The 14,086-nt window shown below is 59.7% G+C and overlaps 1 long non-coding RNA gene across 4 annotated transcripts; it reads left to right on the forward strand.

Moving 5' to 3' along the window:
* Positions 1-3,906: 3,906 nt before the first annotated feature.
* On the forward strand, positions 3,907-14,086 carry LOC140003171 (uncharacterized). 4 transcript variants are annotated; one of them, XR_011811274.1, is made up of 7 exons: positions 3,907-4,030; positions 5,791-5,874; positions 9,285-9,550; positions 9,864-10,741; positions 11,192-13,178; positions 13,673-13,822; positions 13,893-14,086. It is a non-coding gene; the product is annotated as an uncharacterized lncRNA (long non-coding RNA). The 4 variants fall into 4 exon arrangements; XR_011811273.1 differs by having other exon boundaries at positions 13,673-14,086; XR_011811275.1 differs by having other exon boundaries at positions 11,192-11,773; positions 13,673-14,086.

Consider the following 14,086-nt stretch of genomic DNA (forward strand, 5'->3'; position numbering starts at 1 on the left):
CTAATTCTCTATAAACTCGAGCGTTGCTTTAAATCAGCTGGAAGCACAGGCGCTGAACCTTAGCATCGCTGGGGCAGAAGAACGGGGAATCCCCTGCCTTGAAAACCAGCAGGCAGACCCAAACCCCAAGCCATTTTCCCGTTCGTTTGGTTTGTTTTCTTTAAAAATACAAATAAAAACAAGGAGGGTGCCCGCTCCCTGCTCGGCTTTGTCACCCCAAAGCCCCGCTTGGTGCCCACGGCTCCGTGTCCCCCCCAGGCCCTCTCCAGCCCCCCTGGTGACCCGAGCACGGGGTGGCCGTGCGTGCTGCTCTCGGGGAAGGCATTAACCAATTTGCTGCTAATCGCCTTATCGGTAGCAAAGCCAAGCAGCTGCTGGCGCAGCGCAGGGCAGCGGCTGGCCAAAGCAAACACCACCCGGCGCCCTAGGACACGGAGCACTTCAGAGGCAGCTGTGCCTGCTCTCGGCTTGCCAGGTCGCTGCTTTCTGACTGTAGCCATCCAGTTTGCCTCTAGAAAGAAGGATGAGCACCGTGGTGCCAAGGGGGGGGCAGCAGAGAAGTGCAGGGCGAGCACAGGGCAGGGAGGGATGCAGTGAGGAGGGATGCTGCGTTGGTCCAAACCTGGGTCCACGCTCCAACAGCGGTGCCCGGGTGACCTTGAGCTCCTGCTATGGTGAACCAACAAAAAAAACGGGGTCCAGGCTTTCCCATCATCTGGTTTCCTCCATGGGGAGATCACACAAATGCCAAAAAACTGGGCTGGGTGGCAGAGAGCTGGTGCTGCGGAGTGGGGCTGTGCATCCTTCCTGCCATCTCCTCCAGCCCCCCTTCCCAGCCAGCTCCAGGCACGGGGACAGCCCTCCTGGGGGGAAGGGATTAGGCAGAGAGAGCAATGTCACTAAAACACGGTTCCCCTCAATTACTCGCCCGCCCTCAGGGGAAGCATCGTGCCTTCCTCACTTAGCGCGCTGTACGCTTGCAGATTTTTCAGCCTGGCTCAGCTGCTCTGACCTTCCCTGTAAGAAAAAGCAAGGCAAATGGGGTGAGAGCACGCACCCAGGGCAATAGCATCAGCATGTCACGTTGCCCTGTGGCACTGGGCTGTGCCCACGGTGGTGAGACCTGACCCAGGGCTGCACAAGCTGTGCTGGATGCGTTTGAGCAGCTCCAGCAGCCTCCACCCCGTGCCTCCTTCCTGCTCCCACCACCCTACAGCCCCTGGGATTTCCCCGCTGATTCCTCCAGGACAGGATCCGACCTCGCTGCCTGCCCTTGGCCCCAGGATGTTTGCAGAAGTGGCTGGAGCTAAGGGGCAGCAGGACAGGCAGTCGGAGGGGGATTTGGGGCAGTGGCCGCTTACCGGCTCGGCGGTGGTTTGTGTGCGGCCAGCAAGGGGCTGGGAATTGCCTTTGGAGGAGGGAGCACTTGCTGGTGTGCTTAAAAATAACCCGCTAGCTTGTCAAGGTTATAAACAGGGAGAGAACAAATTGCCTTCCGAGTTGATTAAACCGCTCGGTGTAGCTGTGCACGCGGCGCTCTCCCGTATGGCTGGGACGAGCCGGAGTCTATCGCATTAATTTGCGCTCTGCAGTTCCTGTGCTAATAAGGCCTTGATGAGCTGCCTCCTCTTACCCTTAATGCTGGCTCCGCCAAGCTCTGCTTGGCTGGCCCGGGGGCCTTCAGGGCTTTTTGTCTTTTAGAAACGTTTTGAAGGTTTTTTTATTGTTGGTTGTTTTTTTTTTTCACCATTGTGTTGCTTTCGAGCAATGCCGTGTGCCGCGCTGCCCCAGTGCCGCCGGACCAAATCTCCAGGTTTCATGGGGTTCCTTCCCCCACATTTTTATTTTTCCCAGAAAAACAGGTGTGGGGAGCAAAACCCACCTGTGGCAAGAACTGCTCCCAGGCACGAGTCTCCATCCATCCTCGACGCCGGGCCGCAGCGCTCAGCATCTCCCCGCGAGGCTGAGCCACGACGGGGTCTCCGCGCTTAAAAGAGGTTTCCAAATATAGGCAGCCCCTCTCCTCCCCTGCCCTCCCCCTCCAACTTTCTGGGAAAATCCCTTTCTGCCTAAAATTATCCAGATGTGCTTTACAGCTCGAGGGGAGTTTGTGGGAAAAATATGAGGTTAGTTGGATGAGACATTTCCTGAAATGTGGGGCTACGAGCTGGTTCCATTTTGCAGCAGACCCACACCGCTCGCGCACCCGGCGCTGCGAGAGCTTGGCGTAGATAGCCCAGATCAGTTTTATCCTTTAATGACAACTGGGGAGCGAGGGATTTTTTTTTATTTATTTTTATTTTTAATTCATACTGCGTGTTTGGGAAAGGAAGAAAAGGATTTGTTAACCAGCACGCTGCGACCTGTGGCCTCGCGGGCACCCCGAGGAGCTGGCACAGCCCAGGCTCCACGTGGCCACGTGCACCCTCGGGAACCAAACCTGGGGCTGAGCAGTGCAAAGTTCCCCCGATCTCACCCGGGATCATCGTGGCCCAACAGACTGAGCCCTGGGTAGCCTCCAAGCCATTAATTAATTTTTAGTGGCGACGAACCAGTGGTTGGTGCAGGATTCTGGGTAGAGGCTTCATGTAAATTGTAGCAATTTGCTGGCTCTGCCACTCTAAATCCCGTCTAATTATACCGAGGGTAGCATCTGACATTAATTTGTTACAGTATTTGTGTACTGAGCGCTAGACATTTTGGGGACGAATTTAAGAGCAGCCTTCAGATCTTTGCCCTTGCAATCCGCTGCGAGTCGCAAACGACAGAACTTAGCCGTCTGGTTACCTGGCTGCGTTGGGAAATGGGTGATTTTGAGGTCCTAAATACTATTATTTTTATCCGCAATCGTTTTGCAGCTGCAGAATTAGAGGCTGCATTCAGGCGACTTTGGGGAAAAAAAAAAAAAAAAAGGCAACATTAGCCCTCTTTGCTCCTAGCTGCCCTTTTCAGCCTCTGATCTGTAAAATAAGACTGACAGCAACTTCCAGACCCTGGCAGCAAGGCACAGCCTGGGCCACGTGCCCGCTGAGCGCTGGGGCGGGGAGGATGCCCAGGACCAGGCTGAGGACAGGGCCGAGGAGGGCCAGGTGTTCAGCCAGAGCTCTTTGAGGATATTACTGCTCTGCTAGGTGCAAGAAATTCGAGGGATGCGCTATACTTAGTTTCAAAACACTCTTGGCATCACTGCAGATCAAAGAGGAACGGTACAGGCAGGATCCCGGAATAGAAGGCGAAAGAGGGAAGAGATTTGGAATTTACTGGGGAAAATGAAAAAAAAAAATAATGCTGAAACCAACGGCACGGTGCTGATGGACTAAAAATAGCAAAGAAGGTATTAGCAGCGGCTGAGAGCTCACACCAACACTCAGCTCCGTGCTGGGTTTGGGGAGCGAGGCGGGGAGATGCCCGAGGGATCACCACATGGGGACAGGCAGCCACCAGTGGGTTTTGGAGCATGCCCTGTGCCAGCCGTGCCCCCGAGCAGCCCATCCTGCCCCTGTGCACCATAACAGGCTGTCTGCATCCCATGGGCAGCAGTTTCCCATCCCATAAAGCAGAACGTTGCTGCTCTGGCAGGACCCCACACTGGCAGCATCAGGGGCCCTGCATGACCCCCTCCAACTTGCTGTCCCCAGGGCAGCCTTGTGCTTGTGGCATCGGGGACAGCTTTGCCCCTTGCCACCCAGGCCAGCAGGCTGGCGGTGCCAGAGGCACCCAAAACACAGCCCCCTCCCAAAATCAGGGCAAACCAGGCAGGGCTGGGGCAGCCCCTGTGGGACATCAGCCCCAGCTGGGTGATTCAGGGGCAGAGACCAGAGCCCCACAGCAGCCACCTGCAGGCAATGAGGGGCTGGGGACCCTTATAAGCAGCAGGGGCAATGCCCCCAGCTGGGAGTTTGGGCATTTTCCAGCCCTGCAGGATTACAGCTTGTGTTTGGGGGTGCCGAGGAGCCAGCCTGTCCACACCATGTGCCGCTTGGTTTCCTCCTTGGCCGTGCCAGACCCTTCCCCGCCAGCTGAGCTTGAGGTGAGGCATTAGCGCTGGTATCTCTGTTAATATTAGCATGAAGCAATAAAGGTAACCTGATTGCGGGAAGGCAGGGAGACCAGAGGGTTTGGAGCCGTTCCGCAGCGCTGCTATTAGAGAGTTCTGAAGAGGAGTTATTAAATTACTGCAAGGTACTGCAGGCTTCTCCTAATGGGGAGACTCTGGCTTGGCTCGGAAACTTAAGCTCTGGCTTGTTCAGGTTAATTAAAAGAGAGCTGGACATCTTCCAGGGCCTCGCTTCTCCTTTTTGATGGCTGCCCCCTCCTCTCCAAGGCTGTGCCGTGCCATGGCACCGGGCAGTGTGCTCCGAGCCCCTTTGGGTACCAGGGTGGCAGAGCGGGGGGACCAGGGCTCACCCACAGCTTTCTGTGCTGCTCACCATGAAGGCAGATGCTGTGCCTCCCCCCCGCTGTGCCATCACCCCATTCCCCAGCAAATTCCTGGTCCCTTCATAGGGAAACCGGCCACGAGCATTGGCACGGCTGCAGCTCTGGGTGAGCCGCAGGGCAGGAGGGGAACCGGGGTCCTCTGCTCCTCCTGCTGCTGCTTTGGGCTTTGTGTTTCCCCACGCTGTGCTCAGCTGCCCCTGCTGCTGCTTTGACCCCTGCTTGGCCTCTGTGGGGATTTTTTGGCTGTTTTTTTTGGCCACCCCTCGCCCTGCAGCACATCACCTGCGAGGTGGCCAGGGCGCTGCAGGCAGGTGGCTGTGCTCTGCACCCCTCTGTGCTGGCAGGGACTTGCAAAAGGGCTGGGGGCTGCGCTGACCTTCCTCCTCCTCCTCTTCCTCCTCCCCGCATGGCTCAGCTTTCCCAGCTGTGGGGCAGGGAGAGGCTTATCCAGCAGCTCCTGCCCCCAAACCTCACCCTGACTTCAAAGCGAAGTCCCCTCCCGGCCCACCCAGGAAACCCCCAGCCCCAAATTTCCACTTGGTGGTGGGGTGCCTGGGTTTGGGGTCAGCACCCTGGAGGGATGGAGGGGTCTGCCTTGCTATTAAGGGTTGTGGCAGGTGAGGTGGGGTCCCCAGGGCCGCTGCGTGCCCCCATCCCCACGCCTGCCCCATCTGGGACTGGGGCTGGGCTGTTGGAGGCGCGGGCCCCGCGTGTATAAATACCTCTCGCAGCTCCGTCAGTGACTCAACCCCCCGAAACGCTTTTTTGGACTCATTTTCCCAGAGAGAGTTTAATGGGGTTTGTCGTGCCAAAACCCCAAGCTATGCCTCACTTTCATCCCCTAATGCAAGCCATATATCAAGAGACACTAACGGAGCAGGGAGGGGTTTCTGACAAGGGGATCCTGGGAACAATCAGCCAATACCCCCCCTCCCCAGCCTCCCCCCTCCCCGTTTTATGCATTCCTGGTAATGTAAATAGAAAGGAGAGCGTTCGCAGCCCTCCTCGGACCCGCGCAGCCGAGGAGCCCGTCTGGGGACGGCGCCAGCAGCCTCGCAGGCAGTCTGCTCCCGGGGGCTTTGGCTGCGTCCTTTTGAAGTGTCTCGAGTGTCAGTGCCAGCGCTGGGTCCCTGGGGAGAGGGTCCCCAGGGCCACCCGTGCCCCCAGAGCGTCCCTGTCCTGTGCCCATGGGGATGGGGAGCAGCAGGGGAGGGGGGGAATGTGGCTCAGCTGGGATCCTCCTGGGGAGGTTTGCAACCAAAAGGGTGCAAGTAGGGTCAGCTGTGGGACGCCCAGAGTGGGGAAGGGGCTTGCCCACCCTCAGGTTATCTCCCCTCTGTTCTCCTCTAGGTGTTGGCAACTGGGACAAACACCAGGAGGAGGAGGAGGGCTGCAGCCTGCCCAGCAGAGAGCTTTCCCGTGGCTGTGATTAAGGTACACGTGGAGTGGGGAACAGCACCCAACCTACGCATGGCTGAACCAAACCCGCTGTGAGCAGTGCCCCCCTGGTCCCACACAGGTGAGGGGTGTCCCCATGGGAGTACGGGGGTCACTTTGTCCCCACCCTGCTCCTGATGGTTGGGTGAGCCTCCCTCGTGGCTCCCTGGGCACCGTGCCATCGAGTGGCACCGCTCCGGGTGCCCACGGGAGGTCCTGCGAGGGGCAGGGGCCACTGGGTGGCCCTAGGGGACCCCAGGGAGTGCACGGGGGCTGAGGGCATCTGCAGGGGTTTTATTTGCTGGGACCAGCCCTCCGTGGCCCTGAGGTTTATGAGGCCGCCGATGCGGCTGCTTCCTTGTGGGCTGCAGCAATAAACCTTGCCGGGGGGTCAGAGGTGACCATGAGCGCTCTTAAGTGGGCAAAAACGGTGGTCTGGGATGGAAACTGAACTTGTCGAGCCATAATCAGAACCAGCGGGGTTAAATTCCTGGGGCTGAATGCCGAGGACTTAGCCTAAACATCTCCCCAGTGCTGCTCGGGCTGTCCCAAACAGGATCCGACCGCTTGTGGTTGTTTGGGCAAGGTCAGGGCTCGTGTGCCACATCTCCCCTCTGCACGGACGGGTGCTGGGGCCACTTGTTCTCCTCCATCTCCGAGCACATTGCACTGGGTGAATGCCTCTGCACCACCTGGGCGATCCAAAGCGACCCGCAGATGGATGCAGCCTTAACCAGCTCCCGGCTTCAGGTGTCTGCAAAGCACGAGGGTGAGATTGATCCTGGAAACCTGAGCCCTGTAATTGTATTTTTATTTTTTTTTTCTGCCTCGGTGATATCTGACGGGTTGGTTTGTTTGTTTGTGTGCGCGTTTGTAGTGCAGCTATCAAAGGAGGCCTCGGCGGCGATGTGCACAGCCTCTTTTTTTATTTAAAAAAAAAAAAAGGCCTGCCCTGGAGCCAGCACCAGCTCCTCTGTGTCAAGCTGCTGCACGCCTGCTGTGTGCAACCTGCCCGGTGGTGGATCCACAGCCGGCACTCCTGGGGCTGGGGCAGGAGGCTTGGCTTTGGCCCTCTGAGCACCCACCTGGAAACAGCTCGGCCACCTCCCAGCACTACTGGGGCATCCCAAGCTGGAGCAGACCCCCCGGTGCCTTTCCTTGGCTGTGGAAAGATCCCACAAGGAAATTGGTGAGAGATGTGGAGGTGCCGCCACGCAGCCAAAAGTCCCCGTGCTGCCCCCCTGGGCTGGCTTCTCCACGGACTGACCCCATAGCGAGGTGGGGGAGCTCTCAGCGGCATCCCCCACATGGATCTGCCCCCATCCCAGCATTGCCCAGCGTGGTCCCACCTCCCCAGGTCCCAGTTCCCACCTCCTGCCTGCAGGAGCAGCGTCGGTGCTCGCCCTGGTGAGAGGTTATCATGGGGCCAAGCCGGCGGCTGAGGGTTCGCGTCGGCGTGGTTTATTACGCTCATTAATGATGTGGAGAAGGCAGCGTGTTAGCAAAAAACGTGACATATTTAGGTTAGTTAAGGCTGGAGGACTCCGCCGCGGCAGGAATGGATTGCACAAAGATATATGACATTCACCATGGGCCCGTGCAAGATGATGCATTTGGATAGACTAATCAAGATAATTCACATATATTGTCCTAAATTAATTATAGCCACTAAGTACAAGCCCAACATGTCAATGCAGACAGCTCAATTAAGAGCCCTTATTCAATATATGCTGATGGTCAAAAGAGCAAAGAAAAGATTACAATGGGCAGGGAGCATGGAGCGAGGCGGTGGGAACATCGCGGTACCGCTGCGCAAAGCAGCACGGGGAGGGCAAGGATGGGCACAGGGCAGCGTGGTCAGAGGCTGAAAAGTCACAAATAGGGACCTGCTCCTGCCCTGCCTTCCTGACAAGCTCTTAAAAATGGAAGAGAGGGAGCAGATGTTAAAATATCAAGGTGAAAAGGGGAAAGAACAGGGCTATCTTAAAAGGCAAGTGCAGTGTGGGGCTGCGGCACCGGGGCTGGTGGGGGTGCGTGCCCCAGGGGAGGAGGTGGGGGAGAGGATGGGAATGTGCCCAGGGGTGTGGGGAAACAGGGAGAATGCTCAGGAAGGAGCTGCAGGAATACAGGAAACCACCCCGAGGGGCTCCGGAGCCTCCCTCAAATTGGGGTCTCGTTCTCGGGGGCGCCCTGACACCGGGTGCCTGGTGGCCAGGTGCCGCGTCTCGCCCCGAGCCCAGGAGCTGTTGTGGGAAACCCTCGGGCTGGTTTCCTTCCTCCAAGACCGCGGCCAGCATCTTGCAATCTGTTTTCATTCCTATTTCATGAGAGGTGAATAATTGATGAGAAACACAATGCAGGGGGGAGAAAATGAATACATATCTGTGTATGTGCACGCACGCACGCGTTGGTAGTGTTAGGGAGAGCTGAGGCTGGGATGCAGGGAGAGCACTGCCTTATGGTGGCACCGGGCAGGGGCACGGGGTCACCGCTGGCAGGAAAGGTGGATGGAGGGGTTTGGGGGCTATAGGGGCTGGGATGGGGGTGCTGGCTTCCATGGAGAGGAGGGCACAAGTAGGTGGACCCCAGCATGGGGTACCTGTGCCCGCTGGTCTGGGCAAGGGCACCCATGGGTGCGTCAGAGCCTGGCCCGGCATATCCTGCCCCCCAGCTGTGGGGTCAGCAGCTCTGGGTTCCCAGCTCTGATTTATCACCTTGCCTTTTTTTTTTTTTTTTTTTTTTTTTTTTTAATAAATGGGTCATTTCCCATCCCGATCCCACAGACAATTGCAGAAGGCCCTGGCACCGCGCCACGAGCTCCTTTCAACTTCATAGCGAGTTCATCAAAGGCCCGAGACGCCATTTCCCCAAATAGTAAAAGTGTCAGAGAGACGGGCGTGTTGGGAAGCCGCCGTGACAGCCAAGTGCTTAATTAGCGGTAATGCAGGGTTTACAGCCCCCCTCGCTGCCTCCCCCCCTCCCCTCACTTCTGGGAAGGGCGTGAGGGGTGAGGGAGGTCCCGCTGCTGCTCGGTGACCCGTGACGTCCCGCGGCGCTGGCGGTGGGGACGGGGACATCCCGTGCTGGCTGCTGCAGGAAGCCTGGCAGAGGTTTCCCTGTGTGGCAGCATCCTCATCCCCACGTCCTGCTCGTGCCCCAGCACCCAGGGGTGCCCCTAAAACCACAGCACCCTCTGGTCCCCAGGTGATGAATCCGAGCCTGGGGATGTGCCGGAAAGCCCTGGCGCGGGGTCAGCAGCAGCGATGCCACAATTCCTGCAGCTCCGTGCAGTGATCCCGTGGCTCCTGTGGGATGCCCCCGTGGTGTGGGGCTCTACACCTACACACCACTGTCATTTCCCCTCTCTTTTTTCGCCTCTCTGCGCTAATCCTCTCCTTTTCCCACAGAAATCACACTTCCCTGCCAGGCACGCTCACCGCCTGTCTCTGGGCTATTTTTGCCGCATCCTTTTGGAGGCACAGCAGCCGGAACGGAGCACGGCGACTTCAGCACTCAAAGGCAGACCGTGAGCTTTAATGGAGCTGCTGGCATTATAATATTCGCGCTCGCCTTCCCCATTGCTTTCCTAATATAGCCCGACACCGACCGGGATTTTCAACTGTGGCGGCGCGCGGAGCAGCTCCCTGCTGTCCTGTCACCCCTGACCTGGCAGGTGGGTACAATTTTCCATCAAAACTACTATATCTAGCAAAGCCTGGGGGGGAAAAGAAAAAAAAAAAAAAGAGTGATTTGGAGGCTGTTAGGTCCCAGCTTCCCAGGGGAGCGAGGTGCCATGGGCAACATTCCCACCAGAGGTAGCGGTGCGCTGGGCGGGCAGGTCTCGTGCTGCGGGGGGCACAGGCAGTGAGCTCTTCCATCACTTGGCTGGAAAAATACGATGTCCCACGGTTGGATGGAGTCATTCCCAGCAGGAGCACCGCCGTGCCCTGTTCTGCCACCTGGTAAGTGCCACCTCACCCCTCCAGGGACGCGCACACGAGTGGCGGGAGCGGAGCGAGGCGATGCGCGGTGCCGTGGCACGGCTTGCCCTCGATGTTCTTCATCCCCCCGGGCGCTGGAGCAGCGTGGAGCTGATAGAAAGCAGATAGCAAGCTGCCTTTCATTAGGGAGCAGTCTCGCAGGAGCGCCGGCTCCCACCACGGGGCCCCGCTCGCACCCAGCGGGCTGCGACGCCGGCGGCTGTGCCGCGCTCCCCAGGCAGGCACCGGGCGGCGTTCCCCGGAGCATCCCACGGCACCTTCGTGGCACTGGCTGCATCCTGCTGGGGACGGGGTGACAGCCACGACAGGCTGAGGTCCTGCACAGAGGTCGGTGCCACCTGGAGAAGCCCACAAGGGACCCGGTGCTCGTGGCTGAGCGTGCCGGGGCCGTCCCACCTGGCCGCAGCTCCGCGGCCTCCCGCTTCCTGCGCTCCCCCCGCCACCCTCCTCGGCACGGCTGGGGCCTCGCAGCTACAACCAGGAAACTATAAAACTTTACAGAGTGCGGCTGGAGAGAAACAGGAATTGCTGCAGTAACTGCCAGAAGGGCCAGCGTTAGATTCACAAGATTTTCCAGGGCTTGGACTCGCCAGGAAGGGATTTATCCACCTAGGAGGAGCTGTAAAAACTAAAATTAAATTCTTCATCTTGGAGAGGGAGGGGGGAGAGAGAAGAAAATGCTTGACCTCCCTCCCGAATGCTCTGCTGGAGGCCAAGGGGCTGAGGGGGACGTGGGGCATCCGTGGCTGCACCTGCAGCACCCTGGGGGTCTGTCCCCAAATCCTGCGCAGGGGTGCTGTGTGTCCCGGACCCTCCGGTCCTTTGCCTTCAGGATACCATCGGGGGGCTCTGCAGGTGCCAAGGTGAGTGTCCCCTCCCCAGTCCCTGTCCCCATCCTGCATGGGACCAGCCCACACATTGAGGCTGGTGAGGTGAGGATGGTGCTGGGCACGGTGTGGAGGAGATTCAGGACTCCACAAGGGGCGAGCAAGGGCACTTCTCCAGCCACCCTCCAGGATCCAGCACCGGGGCCACCAACTCTTGGCCTGGGGACATTTCAGGACCAAGAATAATGTGCAGACACCGGGTGCAGATGCAGGATGGGTGCCTCTGCCCGCCTGCTTTCCCTGATGCCTCTCCCTTGGCAGGCAGGCATGGGGCAGGCGCATCCTCCTGCGCCCCATCCCCTCCTCGTCCTGCCACGGGGGTGGCAGCCAGGGCCACAGGGGGGTCACCCAGCCACAGGCTGTGGAAGGAAAGCCTCCTGCATTCCTCACGGCTGCTTTTTCTTTTTTTCTTTCCCCAATATAAAGGTGCAGGGAAGCGCAAAGAGCCAGCCCTGGTAGCTTTCGGTCTAGCAAAGGCGCTTGCTGCTGCCAGCGATGGGGATGGCTCCCGCGGTGGGAGAGGCAGGCACGTGGTGGAGAGAGCAGAGCTGTGCCTGGCTCTTTTTAGGAAGATGGCTCTCACAAGGCTGATGTTGTTGGTCTCTCTGCAGCAAGCCCTGGACTCGCAGCCTCCAGTTGGGGAAGCGGCCGGGAGAAGCCAGGCTCCTGACACGCGGAGGCAAAGATCAAACGGCGCTCGCTTGGCAACCTCCAGCCCTGTGCCAGGGGACAGAGGGGTGTCCTGTGCTCATCCATCCAGGTTGGGGAGCCGAACCCATGTGCTGAGTGCTGGGGAACCCACACCCAACAAAGTTCGTGCAGAACCACCCTGCCCGAGAGCCCGTCTGCTCCGTGCGGACACCCCGGTGCCACGCTGCTGGCCGGCCCTCCCCAGGGCTGATGCACTGGATTTGATTTGCATCGTTTTCCTTTTATCTGAGTGTATTTTCTTCCCCCCACTGCCTGCCACAGATTTTACACTGAACGCAGCAGAGCACTGCTGTGAAAGTATGTATGGGGAGCGCTCTTTTGTCGCTTATTCTGGTTTTCTTTTTTTTTTTTTTTCTCCTTCTTTTTTGCCCATTACTGCCAGTGCAGGCTCTTAAAATAACTAGCTACTTTAACCCGCGTCCCTTTGTTCCCTGCCCGTGCACGGCTGGGTGCCGTCTTGCGAGGGAGGGAGGTGAAGTGTCAGGGCCCCGCGGAGAGCTTGAAAGGAGCTTTGTGGTGGGGGGGGACAGGGTGCTGCGCCCCAAGCCCCTGCATCCCCTGGTGCGCCCCGCTCCCTCCCTCCAGGCTGTGGGGTTCCCTGGGGAGATTTGGGATGGAGGCCACATGGCTGCCTTGACCCCAGTGTGAGAAAGGGCAACGGCAAAGCAGGTCTGGGGCTGGATCCAGCCCCGTTGGGAAGCGATGGCAAAGCCTGGGCTCAGCCCTGCCCAGCCAAAAACGGGGGAAGAAGACGCAACCCCATCAGGATGGGCTCCTTGGCACCTCCCCAAGCAATGTGGGGGAGCCCGGCCCCCTGCATCCTCATGGTGCCCCCAGGGAGGCAGCAGCAGGGGGATCCCTTTGGCCAGAGGGGGGCCGGGGTGCGCCCGGCGGGGCGCTGCCAGCGGGCTGGGCTCCACCGCCCGCGGGGAGCTGGGGCTGGGCTGGAGCCCGGCTTGGAAGCGTTAAGTCGGAGGCTCGGGCCGTGCCCGGGCAAGTCCCCGCTTTGTTTATTCCTTCGGCTTATTATTTTGTTCAACTATTTATTCCTGGCTGCCTTTTTCTCACGGTTGCTGTGTTTATTTAGCGCAGCTCGCCTGGAGCCCTCCGGCTCCTCGCGCTGCTGCTGAGCGCAGCCGCAACCCCGGTGCAGCAAGTGCAGCCCCGGGAGCCCCGTGCTGAGGTTTCCCAAACATTGAGTCCACGCTGCACGCAGGGGTGAGCTGGTTTATCGAGAGGACAGCGGGCAGGGGGTGGCAGCATGCAGGGCAGGGCTCGTGTGTGCCCCGTGCCACCAACACAAGGTGTGCCTGCCCACTGCCACGACCTGCGGGGCCAGGGGGGCTGCACAGAGCACAGAAACCCCAGGCAGAAAGGAGACAAGTTTGGGAAGTGGCCCACAAAGTGATGCAATCATCCTGCCCTGAGTGATGCCAGCAGGTGACTCCATCCCCGCCAGCCCCCCAAGCTGCTGGGTGGTCACCGAGCCTGTCCCTGGTGGCACCAAGGAGCCTCCAGCCCTTGGCCTGGCCCCGGCTCACCCCGGTGGTCCCAGGCCCTGTGGAGCATCCCTGTGCTGGGGCAGCCCCTGGGGACCCGAAGCGCCGGGGCCGGGGAGCCATGGCAACCCGGCGAGGATGGGGGTTGCCATGGTGACGGGAGGCGCAGCATCCGGAGCGGCTTCGGGCGAGGGATGCTCCAGGTGGGATGCGGGGCAGGGCCGGGTACCCCCAGGGCTGGTGTGGGGAGGGAGAGGGGTCACACCGTGGGTGTGGGGCCCAGAAGCCCCCCCCGCCCCATGGGCTGCCCCTGGCCCCAAATCACCTTGGGAGCAGGGGGCTGAGGGGGTCCTGAGGCAGGGCTGGGAGGCTGCGTGGGCGCTGGCAGCAGGGAAGGGGCGAGGGGAGAGAGGAGGGAAGCGACCTCCCGGCTGGGTGTGACATTTGCCAGACGCTGATGCTGCGTTTGATAGCGGGGGGCACGCTGCTGCCCGCAGGCGCCCACGTTTCGCACACCCCCTGGCAGCTGGGGCTGGGCCCCCACCCCGCAGCCTTCTCCCCTGGGTCCCCCGGTGCCGTGCTGCCTTGGAGGAGCCACACAAGGCCTGGTGGCTCCTTTCCCTTTCACGCCTGGTGTGCAGAGCAGCAGGGAGGGGGCACAGGGAACCAACACAATATTTATTTTTTTCTGCTGTAGCATTTCCCAGCACCACCATACAGAAGGGGACAGCGGCACCGGGAACCCCGCAGTGTGCGCCCCACTGCTCTGCGCGGCCCCATTACGCACCAACCCTGCTGGGACTTCCCAAGGGCTCATCCTCCGCACGGCGCCCAGCTCCGGAGCCAGGTTGGCAGCCCCCCTTCCTCCCCGTGATGCTCCCAGCCCTTGGAGGGCTCAGCCCTTTTCCCCCGTGCAGGAAATGTGGCGGGGCTGTGCCGCCAGCGTGTGCCGGCGAAGCGGGCTCGCGAGCGCTTGCAGCAATTCCAACGCCCGGAGCTTGCGGCTGGGCTTCGCCTCCTAAGCCTGCTTCCAACTCCTTGCGCGGGGAGCAGCGATTTGTCTGCAAATGTATGCGGTTAAAATAAACGCCGAGAATTTTAATCCTGGGAA

The sequence above is a fragment of the Anas platyrhynchos genome, chromosome 9 (genome assembly GCF_047663525.1).
Source record: "Anas platyrhynchos isolate ZD024472 breed Pekin duck chromosome 9, IASCAAS_PekinDuck_T2T, whole genome shotgun sequence".
NCBI lineage: Eukaryota > Metazoa > Chordata > Aves > Anseriformes > Anatidae > Anas > Anas platyrhynchos.